The sequence below is a fragment of the Hordeum vulgare genome, chromosome 6H (genome assembly GCF_904849725.1).
Source record: "Hordeum vulgare subsp. vulgare chromosome 6H, MorexV3_pseudomolecules_assembly, whole genome shotgun sequence".
Taxonomy (NCBI): Eukaryota; Viridiplantae; Streptophyta; class Magnoliopsida; order Poales; family Poaceae; genus Hordeum; species Hordeum vulgare.
Genome location: NC_058523.1, coordinates 546,307,182 through 546,321,768, shown reverse-complemented (window position 1 = coordinate 546,321,768; position 14,587 = coordinate 546,307,182).

Genomic DNA, 14,587 nt, shown 5'->3' with positions numbered 1-14,587 from the left:
AGCACATAGTACACATAACAGGTGCATCTCAGAAGTTTAGCAACAACACAGAGTACACATAACCATCATAAAAGGTGTAAAAATACCATCTAGTTCATAACAGTATCTATAACTTCATTTTTTTGCTCCTCGTGTTTCTCGGTGGGTTTGGAGCTTCCCTTGCCTTGCTTCTAGTGTTCTTGGCTGGGTGGGGGCTAGTTGGTGGAGCTTGGTTTGGTGCTGGTCCTTTTGATGCAGGAGGAACAACCTTAATGTCAACACTGCTTCGAGTAGCTGAGAATGTAGTTGTTGGTTGTACATCTCCACCTCTCTTCTATTTCACACACCTTGGAGAAGCTCCTCTATCTGCTGTCTTTTATAGTTTTTCCTAGGGCGAAACAATTGGAAATAAGTCACCAATTGTAAGGTATGCATGAACATAAATGGATGTGAGAATTGCACATACCTTACTACACTTGCTTCTGTAGATACTTCATGAGATGGTTCCTTTGGTGGTGGCATTTCATGCTGGACTACATCAGGTATTGGCTGATCCTCATCTTGCACTTTTGCTATTGCTGGATCATTTGTTGTTGGATGATCATATGCATTTTGTGCACCCCAATGCTCTTCTTCTCCAAAAGCTAGATCAACAGATAGTGTGCATCCCTTGGATTGGTGTCCACATATGCCACACCTTTTGCACTTCTTCTTCCTTGGCCCAAGGCCCTTTCGTTCACTTCTTGCTCTAATCCTCTGCTGTAATGACTAAGATGCGGCCCTTTCCTTATTTGGGGGCGAGGCCTCAAAAGGGGAAAGGGGCACATCTATGCGTTTCGCAAACGGGATAGTCATCACAATACATAATTAAAAGAGTAACAAGAGGGCATACACTTGCCATCTGTTAAGAATATATCATATAGCTTACAGACACACATTATTCAGAGTAGCAGCAAGTTCAGCTACGGACTTAAACAGAAAACACATGATCTAACACATCCCGTATGCTAGCCCACGATCACGACCACGGCCTCAGTCCTCCGGATAGTTCACATACAGATGGCCAGAGTCCTCATCGAACTCCCACTTCTGCTGGTTGTCATCAGGATCTCCTGCGTCGGGCGTACCTGTACCTGTTGGGGTTTGTAGTAATCTATGAGCCATGGGGACTCAGCAATCTAATGACCTTGGTACTGAATCTAGTCAAGTTATTAGGTGAGGAAGGTTTAGTGTATGGGTTTGCAGCAACCTAAGCATATATGGTGGCTAACTTACGATGAGCAGAGTAATCATATGATGGTCTACGCGAGCGATCGAAGACTAGATGACCACTAAGTGATCCTAATCACCTACTTACGTCAAACATAACCCCACCGTGTTCTCGATTGGAGAGCGATCTCCGAAGGAGACAATCACGGTTATGCACACGGTTGGAAGTTTTATTAGAGTCACTTCAAGTTATCTAGAACCGGATGTTAACAAATTATCCATGTTTGCCACATAACCGCGGGCATGGCTTTCCGAAAGATTTAACCCTGCAGGGGTGCTCCAACTAGTCCATCAGAAACTGCCAAGGGCCGCAAAGTAATCCTCTATCACGGAACTCGTGATCTCGTCGGATTCCTTAGAGGAAAACCTCAACTTTGAGGTGACCCAAAGTTTCACCGGGATTCCTGTACGCAAGATATATCGCTAAGGTAAGACAAATCTAGCAGGACCTCCCGTCGTGTCGACGACCCCGATAAGAGCCGCGTATCTCAGTCTCAGGACATGACGGATGAGTCACACTACGGGTTAAACCAAACCTCGAGTTGCCCCGTGGTGGCCCCCTAGTCTGCTCAGTTTGGACCAACACTCATGAGGAGCACTAGCCCGGGTTGTTGATTAAATCCTCGGGGTAGCTATTCCCTATGCAAATTATTATTAGGTGATTAGCAGATTAAAACCAATGTTGGGTCCTGCCGGACAAGCCTTAACACTACATGATTTATCAAGGGGGTCCCCATAATAACCCCAAACGTGTTAGGACCGATCAGTTATGGAATCAAACACCGGTAACCGAAACTAAGCCGGAAATAACGGAACAAATCACCCGGTAAAAGGCTAGGCCTTGCGTCATTTACCAAATATATAGGTGCATTAATTAAATAGCAGTTTAAACATAATGATATCAAAATACTCATGTTATCAGATGAAACAACTGGCACCTGCAACTAGCAAAGCTACTCATTAGAGGTTGAGCAAGCCTACTTAGCCAAACAACATTTGCTAGGAGAGGGAGGTGTTTGGGGTTCATTGCAAGACATGTGGCATTTATATATCAGGTGGTAGGCAGCGAGCATGTATCGAAGGAAATGTGATTCTAAGCATAACAAATCTAGATATGGTATCAAGGTCACGGTGATCTTGCCTGTGATGTCTTCCGCTTGGAACTGCTCTTGATCTTCCTACACGTACTCTCCAGAATCCATGTACTCGCTCTCCGATCTCGACGCTACCCAAGAAAGGATAACAGTCAATGAACATCAACACAACATAATGCAACAAGCAATATGATGCATGTGTGAAGAAGGAAGCATGCATCACTATTCTAGTCACTTTCGTATGCATTAGTTGAGTTAATTGAATTCTGGACAAAACCTCATATTAAGTTATCTTGACATGCATGAATATGTCATGAACATGTGCATCACGAGAAAATGTTGCAAAAGTATATAAAGAACGTAGAGAACGGAATCACGGATCAACCGGAAACTGCGAAACAAGTTATGGAGACCTACGGTTCAAATCAGCCACAAACACACTCCAATGGCACTCCCGTGGTGTTACCAGGTTGCCACATGATCAAGCAACAAAATAAAAGTGGGGTGGTGCATGGGAACACACCACGCCATCAACAATGCCCACACAAGCTTCAAATCAACACAAACATACAATCTGTTTTTAACAGCAACATAGCAGTTTATCTACAATATTTAAAGTAGCTACAACCATCTAAAAGATCCAAACAAGATATGATACATAAGCCATCCAAAAGCTCTACAACCCTAAACAAGAAGCTAATGCAAAGGAATCACACATGAGCAGATCTACAAGCACTAACTTGGACAAAATATCACATATTCTGGGACTTAGTGAAAATCACAGATTTTCACCGGCTGCTTATGCTCTGAAGCATTTTGGGAGCCTCCAAAATGATATCTACAGGAAGTGTATAAGCATGAAATTTAACAGGGAGCTAGACAAACATAAAATCTCACAAATTTTAGTTTGTTGCATGGACTGGTACCCAACATAGGAGCTAATTCATCCAAGACATCAGGGGAAGAAAATAACATCAGATTCCGAGACTTAGTGAAAATCAGAAGGTTTCACAAATCTGACATCTTCAGCCAAGTGTCAACTTTGACAAGGCACAATAGGTGCATACAAATTCCTAAGAACAAAAGAAAGATCCCATGCTGTAGAGGGGTTCACCCACTACCACTACATCAAGGATTCATCCTCAAAGGGTCAAGGCACCACCTAATACAAACCACTAAACATGGCATCATGACAGAAAATAACAGTTTTATGAAGTTGCTCTAAAGTGAAATCTGATTGCACCAATTGATTCCTGGGATGATTCTACCCCAAAATCATATATAATACATGGGTACTTGCATGTAACATCAAGATAGAAAGCTAGCTCAAAAAATATCACCTAGAATCCAATAAGCTATAAATGAATAACATCACATGTAAACTAACACATATTGCATCATCTACACCTACACATGCACACACATCAGCACTATTCACAACAACACCACTTCATAGCGGCAAGCATGAGGGGTTAGGCCCTCATGCACAAGTGCATATGCACCCATGCACACACATACATCTACATGAGCACCCACACACACCTACATGTGCTCACACTCACTAAAGTGCACATACACACATACACTACATCAATAGGCGCAACATGAGGGGCTAGGCCCTCATGCACAAGTGCATTTGCACCCATGCACACACATCACATACACATGCACATGCACTCATGTGCATACACATACACTTACATACACACAAGGCCTCAAAAGAAATAAAACACATTCCCTGGTTTTCTTTATAAGAACAAAACAACATTACTTGCAGCAAAAGAAAAGGAAAAGAAAAATAATACAACGAAAAACAAAAAAATGGGGAGGCCCTGGGTTTCGAACCCACAACCTCCTGCGTCGCCACCACATGCACATGCCACTCTGCTACTGCTTCGAGACTCGACAGAGAAGGGGAAGGATGCAGGCTAACTTCTCTGCATTGCTCTGCTGCTAGCGAAAAAAGGAAAAGAAAAAGGGGGTCTGCGGGGGATCGAACCCGCGACATGCTGCGCATGCCCAGGCTCTGTTGCCACTGCGCTACTCGTTCAAATCTTGACAGAGAGGGGGGAGATGCTCTTTTGAGCAGCCCCCTCTGCTCCTACTGCACACAACCATGACAGCCGGAACAGGGGAGGTTCTCCGGCGACGCTCCAGCGATCTAAACTAAACGACGGCTATGGCACGGGACGCGGGAGGAATGGGGAACACATTTCCGTGCCAACCGCAACAAGAGGAGGCCCACGACGGCGGCACACCGGAGCACCTAGCTACGGCGACGGCGGCGACAACTACACGCTAACAGAGAACTACGGCGAGGAGAAGAGGAGGGAGGAGGAAGAGCTGCTCACCCTAGTGTGCTCGGAGACGCGCTTGCTACCGAGGAGAGGAATAGGGGGAAGAAGGGCAGCGGCGACCCCACGCACCGCTCCGGCGAGGTCGTCATGGAGGAGGCGCCAGGGAGGGGGAACAACCCCACTAGTGATGGGAATGGAATGGGGAGAGAACCCCCGTCCTCGCGGACGCCTCGGACGCCGTGGGGAAGGCTGCCGGCGACGAGGAGGATGCAGGATCGACGGTGGCGCTCTCTGAACCTCACCTCTCTCTCTCTCTGAACTTACCTGACGAGGAGACAGAAGGAGGGAGAAGAAGGGGGCTGGCGGCGGTGGAGGTACCCTAGGCAGGGGCTCACACGCCGAGGGGTTAAATAGGTGAGGGGAGGGACGGTCTCGACGTTCGTGAGGCCACGACGTCGGGAGCTCTCTCTCTCTCGCGTCGACCCTCTCTCTCACGGAAAGGAGGGGGAAAACGGATGGCGTCAGGGGAAGAAGAGGGACGCCGAGCGGGCTGCTGCGTGAAGGAAAGAAAGAAAAGGGCAAGGCCCATGTAAGAGGAGGGAGCCAGCCCACCTGGGTCTCTCTGAAATAAGAAACAAAAGGGTTTTCTTTTTAAATAAACCTCACAACAAAACAAAATACCCAGAGCAACACAGGGTTTTAAAAATAAAAATAAGAACACCTGGGGCATTAGGGATTTATGCCCTATTTAAATAAAATAGAAAACTGATTTTTAAGACAACTAAATTATATTCAAAACATGATTTAATATGCTGTTTTGTAAATAAAAACCCCATACGACTTAAGTTTTAAAACCCCAAGACAATACCCCCTCAACCACAAGATAATACACTAAATTTTTAATATTTTAAAAAAAGGTTCTAGGAAGGTTTGACACACAAGTTAAGTAAATAAAAGGGGGGAAGGTTTTAACATAGTTAGCAAAGCAATGTTGTTTGAAGGCATTGTTTGGAAACCTCCACATCATCACACACCACCACAAGCATAGCTAGCAACCAACAAGAATGAAACAAAGAAAAATAAAAGAATGATGCCATGATGCAAAGATGATGTCATGAAATGAATCACATGAAATGATGACTTTATATCAACCACAACATAGATCCACAAAAGGAAAGGATCCCAAAATGGCAAGGATTACATCTGGGGCATTACATCTGCTTTCTTGGCCTGCCTGGTTCTTGCTTCTGAACAGGAGCACATAACTTGAATCCAGTATCTACACTGTCCCACTCCTGCTTGCCTTCCAAAGCTGGTAGGTTTTCAACATAAGTGGCTCTGAACATCTCAACAGCGTCACCGCTTAGAGAAGTGATAAAGAAAAGTGCATGGATGCATGGCTTACCAGTGACCTGCCATTGTGTGCAACTACAAGTCCATTTCTCCAGGCCCACATGATACCTCCATTCTCTCTTCTCTCTGTCAGTTGCAGTTACCTCAGCCTGTGTTGGGGTTCTCCTAACAATGCTCATCTCCAAACCTTTAGTTTTCTCCATTAATGCATTCATTAGTGCTGGTGTGATGTAGTGCCCAATGAAATGGTCAATGCAAATTCTTTTTCTTAGGTCAAACTTCTCCATAATGTACTGCATGATCTTGTCAAGAAGGTCAACTAGGTGTAGGCCCTTGTATTTCTTGATTCTAGAGTTGAATGATCCAGTTAGATTGTTATTTACATAGTCAACCTTGATTAACTCAGTGAAATCAGCTCTAGCCCAGATTTTAGTGTGGTGCTCCTCAAGATACTCCTTTACTTTGGGCTTGCTTTTCAACTGGTTCACATGAAAATTGTGCTTTTTGATGTTGTAAGTTAGTGAGCAAGGCCACGGATTGTCATCATAAAATTTCACTTTGAATTTCTTGCCAAAAATTTGATACAAATATCTCATGCACTCTGTGTGCTCAACTCCAAGATAAAAATCATCAACAACACTCTCCAGTCCTTTGCAAGCATCAGTATGGATAACTAATCCTTCACGATGTCATATAGCTTTCTTCAAATTATTGAAAAACCATGTCCAACCCTCAGTGGACTGCACTTCAAGAACACCATATGCAACAGGAAATAACCAATTGCATGCATCTAGGGCACATGATGCTACAAGTTGGCCCGTAAACCTACCATGCAATGCAGTTGCATCTGCAACCAAGTTTGGCATGCACCCCTCTAGAAACCCCCGTCTGACAATCTTTGAAACAAACAAAAACCCTTCTAAAACACTCTTTGTAGAATTTATTTCTTTTTAACTTGTACTCCACTGTGTGATGGTCTATGTCAACAACAATGCCAGGTGATGCCTTCTCTACTTCTGCATTGAAAGCAAAAATAACTGAAAATTGTCACTGTACTTACCATATATCTTGTTAAGTGCCATCTCCTTACCATAGTAGCATCTGCTATAAGGCACCTCAAGACCATTCTTCTCTAACAACCTACCCTAAATTTCCTTTGTGCCAATCCCTGGATTTTTTCTGATACAAGCCATAGAAGCATCTGTAATCCACCTTCTTTTTTACATCTCTCAATCCCTGAGAACTGTTCACACTAGGACATGTGTGAGGGCAGGGTTTCAGTTTGATTTGAAAATAAAACAAATGGTCAGTCAGAACAACATTAGTAAAACAAAAAGGCACAATTTTAAAACAAATAGTAGTAAACTAAATAGCTAGTACCTGATAAAAAGTGCTCCTCCTCATCAAAGATGCATGCTGCATCCACTTACACCTGTCATAGGAACATTTAATAGTGAACCTACTCTGGTCACTCTTCAGTGTGATGTACTCAGTTTCAGACTTGATTGAGAATGTTCCAACTGCATTTCTGCAATCAACTACCTTAGGAAAGACCACACATTCCTCAATGCTTGGGTTATCTCTATCATACATCATGACAAATCTTTTCTCATCTCATTCTCAAAAGCTCCCATGTCATGATCCTCTTATGTCTCACCTTCATCACTATCTGAAAATTCTGCAGGAATGTAGTCTTCATTTGCTCCATGTTCCTCATTATTTTGTTGTACATAACCTGGATAAAGCTTCTCATCCTCCTCATCACACAAAATAGGTGCATAAGGCAGTGCTTCATGCACAACTGGATCAGGTTGATCATCTGGTTTCAGAGTGACACTTGGAGCAGTTGGGCTGCTACTAGCACTTGCTGCACTAGTGCTAGGAGCACTAGGAGTACTGCTAGCTCCTGGCTTGGATGCACATGGTATACCCCTTCTTCTACGTCTTGTCCTTCCAACAGTTGTCCTAGATGCAGGTGTTTTCTCACACCTTTCTCCTCTCTTTCTCTGAATTACTGTAATTTCCAAATTGCATGACCTTGTCTGTGCATTTCTTGCAAACATCAAACCTAACTCATCATCACATTGTAAAGGGTTCCAACTCTCCTTTGAATTGTCCCAATATCTTATTTCAACAGCACCAAACAATCCCCATGGATACTTTGCACAAATATTAGCCCTAAAATCATTAAATGAACTACTACTGCTGTCCCCAACTAATGGAAATGTGAAGTTGCTTTCTTTTTCTCTGGTACCAGTAGAAACTATGGATGTGGTCTCCATTCTAACAGACATAAAGAATGCAACAGCTGGATCCATCCTAAAATAATGAACACAACATCTACCATGACTAAATCTTTTTTGAATCAAGCCTACGATACTAGCAGGAGCAGATCTAAGAGTTACCCCACCGAGATCTCCCGTGCAGATACGGTGCCCTTGCCCTTGTCACCCTGACTGCCACTACAGCCGCCTTCAACGCTCCCCCTAACCGATGGCGAGCTTTTGTCGCCGTCGACGATGCCACTGCCGTCGTGTCCACTACCCCGTGGTGATTGGGACACCGCCTGGCCGTGCACGCAGTCATCACCCTCCCGCGCTGATGCGGTTCCCTTCTTGTGGCGGCAGCCGCTTAGGGTTTCTCCATTCTCCCCCATTGCATGAAAATGGATGTGGTGGTGCTGCAGACGACGTTGTGGTGGTGGTGCCCCTAGGGTTTGTGGATCTGGTGTTAAGGCGGCGACGAACTAGGGTTTGGGCAGGGGAGAGAGAGTGACGGAAGGAATGGGGAACGAGAGAGTGAGGGGGGGACAAGGGAGTGAGCACGAACGGGGGGCAGGCCGTGTCCAAAATCTAGCGCCGACAGAGGTCAACTGGTGCTGACTAGACAAAATCGTGACGGCAGGGCAGAAGAACAAAGAAACCAAAGTGAATTGGGAAAGAACGAGGGTTTTCAGAAAGTAGGGGCAAACCTGCCGAGGGGGACATGATGTCTACTACGCAACCTTTTCCTTCTAGACGTTGTTGGGCCTCCAAGTGCAGAGGGTTGTAGGACAGTATCAATTTTCCCTCAAGTGGGTGACCTATGGTTTATCAATCCGCGGGAGGCGTAGGATGAAGATGGTCTCTCTCAAGCAACTCTGCAACCAAATAACAAAGAGTCTCTTGTGTCCCCAACACACCTAATACAATGGTAAGTTGTATAGGTGCACTAGTTCGGCGAAGAGATGGTGATACAAGTGCAATATGGACGGTAGATATAGGTTTTTGTAATCTGAAATTACAAAAACAGCAAGGTAACAAATGGTAAAAGTGAGCACGAACGGTATTGCAATGCGTGGAAACAAGGCCTAGAGTTCATACTTTCACTAGTGAAGTTCTCTCAACAATGATAACATAATTGGATCATATAACTAGCCCTCAACATGCAACAAAGAGTCACTCCAAAGTCACTAATAGCGGGGAACAAACGAAGAGATTATTGTCGGGTACGAAACCACCACAAAGTTATTCTTTCTGATCGATCTATCATAGAGTTCGTACTAGAATAACACCTTAAGATACATATCAACCAAGACCCTAATGTCACCTAGATACTCCATTGTCACCTCAAGTATCCGTGGGCATGATTATACGATATGCATCACATAATCTCAGAATCATCTATTCAACCAACACATAGAACTTCAAAGAGTGCCCCAAAGTTTCTACCGGAGAGTCAAAACGTGTGCCAACCCCTTTGCATAGGTTCCCAATGTCACGAACCCGCAAGTTGATCACCAAAACATACATCAAGTACTCACATGAATCCACGTGTGCCAACCCATATGCATAGGTTCCCAATTGTCACAAACCCGCAAGTTGATCACAGCAGATAGACACGTGCAAGACATACATCAAGTGTTCTCAAAGACTCAATCCGATAAGATAACTCCAAAGGGGAAACTCAATTCATTACAAGACGGAGAGGTGGAAGAACATCATAAGATCCAACTATAGTAGCAAAGCCCATGGTACATCGAGATCAAGACATCTCAAGAATACGAGAGAGAGAGATCAAACACATAGCTACTGGTACATACCCTCAGCCCCGAGGGAGAACTACTCCCTCCTCGTCATGGAGATCGCCGGGATGATGAAGATGGCCACCAGAGATGGATTCCCCCTCGGGCAAGGTGCCAGAATAGGCTCCAAATTGGTTTTTGGTGGCTACACAGGCTTGCGGCGGTGGAACTCCTGATCTAGGTTTCTTTTTGGAGGTTTCTGAATTTATAGGAATTTATGGCGGTGGAATTACGTCGGTTGGGCCATGAGGAGGTCACGAGCCTGGTCGCCACCACTGGGGGGGTGGCGGCGTCAGGGCTTGTGACTCCCTCGTGGCTCTTCTGGCCTTCTTCCAAAGCTTCGGGGGTCTCTTTTGGTCCAAAAAAATCATCGTAAAGTTTCATTCCATTTGGACTCCGTCTGAAAATGGGCCAAAAACACGGAAAAAACAGAAACTGGCACTTGGCACTGAGTTAATAGGTTAGTCCCAAAAAAGATATAAAATAGCATATTCATGCATATAAAACATCCAAAGTTGACAAGATAATAGCATGGAACCATCAAAAATTGTAGATACATTGGAGACGTATCAGGACACAACTAAGGGAACCAAATTAATTATCCCTTGAAATTATGTGTGATGCTAGTGACTATGTTGTTGGTGCTGTTCTAGGGCAAAGAGTAGACAAGAAATTGAATGTTATTCATTTTGCTAGTCAGACCGTATACACTACTCAAATAAATTATACTAGTACCCAAAAGGAATTTTTAGAGTTGTGTTTGCATCTGATAAGTTTAGACCTTACATCGTTGATTCTAAAGTAGCTATTCACGTTGATCATGCTGCTTTTAAATACCTTATGGAAAATAAAGATGCCAAACCTAGACTTATCATATGGGTGCTATTACTCCAAGAATTTGACTTGCATATGTTGATAGGAAAGGAGCTGGAAACCCTCACGAGTGCAGAAACAGACATTAGTCCCGGTTGGTAAGGGCCTCTAGTTCCGGGTCACCAACCTGTACTAATAACTTGGGACTAAAGGCCCACTCCCTTTAGTCCCGGTTTGCCACAACCCGGGACTAATGCCCCTCCACATGGCCGGCAGGGCGCGCCAGGGGCGCGAAACTTTAGTCCCGGTTGGTGACACCAACCGGGACTAAAAGGCAGCCTTACACTAGGTTTTTATTTTTTTTCTGAAAGGAGGGGTTTAGGGGTTTCATATAACGATCACGGGCATCCATCCACTTTAATCAAATATTATGTCATATAACTCATCATCATCTTATGTACTCATCTCACAACTCATCATCATATTAATCATATACCAAGTTAAAATCTCATAAAACAGAAAAACATCATAATAATCATCATCCTAATCGTTCATGCCAAGTTAATGTAAACTAGAAAAACTTGTCTCTCATAATACCTAGTCCTCGCTCCTAGGTATAATGTCATAAAACAGAATAACACCTATGTCTCCGTGATGAAGCACAGAGATCCAACGGTCTCAAACTTGTGGCTTGCGATCCTTCTTTATTTCTCTCCATACTTCAATTTTAAGCCTTTTTGATTTGCAGTCAGCCAAGTATGGAGCATCGAACTCAACCCTCGGCGGGCTTTTAATTTTCATATGACCTTGTGTGTGCATCAGCAGAGGCACTACATCATTTGGCAGTTGCTATTGAAGAACATAATAATAGCCTAGTTAGCAATGTTATCAACACCATTCATGCAATAGTAGAGTGTACTTAATTAGCAAACTCTTACCAAGATATTTCGGCGAATATCATCCGACCTCAACCTATCCACTAGTGGCATGTAGGATATATAATTTGGGCCAGTTCCCAAATTATACGGGAAGTTCTCCCTACCAACCAGGACACAACAAGAAAGTGGATAAGAACATCCTCCTCCTCCCAAGTGTAGTGTGGCGTGTCAATTAATTTCCGTAATTCAGTCAAATCACCAAAATAAGTTGTAAATTATAATTTACCAAATTTAGTATATGGATGAACACCAACTATTTCTAAATATAGAATGCAAATTAGTTTACAAATAAGGTTGAGGAACTCACATGGAGGTAAAACAGGAAGCATATCGACATCCACCCAAATGTTGATGTTACCTCGCATATTATCTTCAGGACGAAGATTGAAGGTTATTTCCATACCCTCCTGAAATCCATATGCTTTGCAAAGATCTTACCAATTTGGGCACCCTATTTCTGTGTTAAAAACTGAATTCATTACTTTGATCAGAAATGTGTGACCATGTATAGTCCTCAGGTTAGCTCTCCTCATCTCCATACTCTCGTGGTCTTCAAAACCGAGCCTATACAACACATACCTTCTTGCATGGCAAGGGATGAACTAGTCGAATTGTATAAAACAAAAGTTACACGTTGAAGCAAAGAAACAAAAGTCATGCTTAATTACGAAAAAAGACTTGTCATCGTTGTGTACAAACAGAAACTTCGAAGGTCTCCTCAAGCTTGATGCTGAAGAACTTGTCGTCTCGCAGGTGAGGCCTGTCGCATAAACCCCGATAGCCGATAGCCACCGCATTATTCACACTCCCAATAATCATTGTCACACATTTCCAGTTTTAATGTGGTAATTTAACTTATAATCCGTGGAACATGTTTGTAAATGCGTAAACAACAACCATGACACTATATCTAAAGAACTGATCATCTATATATAAACAAAATTTCAAATCATCTATAATAATAATTGAACATCTATGATATTCGCATTCCATAGAAAATATCCAACCAAGTACATATCACAAAATTCATCAATCTCACTAGCCATTGATGACCCACAAGTGTAGGGGATCTATCGTAATCCTTTCGATAAGTAAGAGTGTCGAACCCAACGAGGAGCAGGAGGAACTGACAAGTGGTTTTCAGCAAGGTATTCTCTGCAAGCACTTAAATTATTGGTAACAGATAGTTGTGTGATAAGATGATTCGTAGCAAGTAGCAAGTAAAAAAGGTGCAGCAAAGTGGCCCAATCCCTTTTGTAGCAAGGGACAAGCCTGGACAAACTCTTATAGGAGGTAAAGCGCTCCCGAGGACACATGGGAATTTCTGTCAAGCTAGTTTTCATCATGTTCATATGATTCGCGTTCGCTACTTTGATAGTTTGATATGTGGGTGGACCGGTGCTTGGGTGATACCCTTACTTGGACAAACATCCCACTTATGATTAACCCCTCTCGCAAGCATCCGCAACTACGAAAGAAGAACTAAGACAAAGTCTAACCATAGCATTAAACTAGTGGATCCAAATCAGCCCCTTACGAAGCAACGCATAAACTAGGGTTTAAGCTTCTGTCACTCTAGCAACCCATCATCTACTTATTACTTCCCAATGCCTTCCTCTAGGCCCAAATAATGGTGAACTGTTATGTAGTTGACGTTCACATAACACCACTAGAGGAAAAACAACATACAACGCATCAAAATATCGAACGAATACCAAATTCACATGACTATTTATAGCAAGACTTATCCCATGTCCTCAGGAACAAAAGTGAGTACTCACAAAGCATAATTATGTTCATGACCAGAGAGGTATTGAATAGCATCAAGGATCTGAACATATAATCTTCCACCAAGTAATCCAACTAGCATCAACTACAAAGAGTAATTAACACTACTAGCAACCTTACAAGTACCAATCGGAGTCGCGAGACGGAGATTGGTTACAAGAGATGAACTACGGTTAGGAGATGAGATGGTGCTGATGAAGATGTTGATGGTGATGAGTCCCCTCTGATTAGAGGAGTGTTGGTGATGACGATGGCGACGATTTCCCCCTCTAGGAGGGAAGTTTCCCCGGCAGGACGACCCTGCCGGAGCTCTAGATTGGTTCTGCTCAAGTTCCGCCTCGTGGCGGCGGCAATTCCTCCCGAAAGCCTCCTCTTGATTTTTTTCTGGAACGAAACCCTCCTTATAGCAAAAGATGGGAGTCAGAGGGGCAACTGGGGGCCCACAAGCCACCTAGGCGCGGCCAGGGGGGTAGGCCGCGCCTGGCAGGCTTGTGGCCTCCTGGTGGCTCCACTCTGGTACTTCTTCCGCCTAGTATTTTTTATAAAATCCAAAATAATTCCTTGTTAATTTTCACGGCTTTTGGAGTTGCGCAGAATAGGTATCTCAGACTTGCTCCTTTTTCAGACCAGAATTCCAGGTGCCGGCATTCTCCCTCTTCATGTAGACCTTATAAAATAAGAGAGAAAAGGCATAAGTATTATACCGTGAAGTGTAATAACATCCCACAAAGCGATAAATATCAACATAAAAGCATGATGCAAAATGGACGTATCAGCCATCACATCAAACAAGTTCCTCAAATCCATCAATCTCACGAAACATATCACAAAATTGCATCAAACTGCTTGCTAACATATCACATCAAACAAGTTCCTCAAACTACTTGCTAACACACCACAAAATTCATCAATCTCACTAGCCATGAAATTGGGCAGGCAGGCGGCGATGGTGCTCGAGCAGGCCGCGACCATGGCGCCGTCATGCTCGGGCAG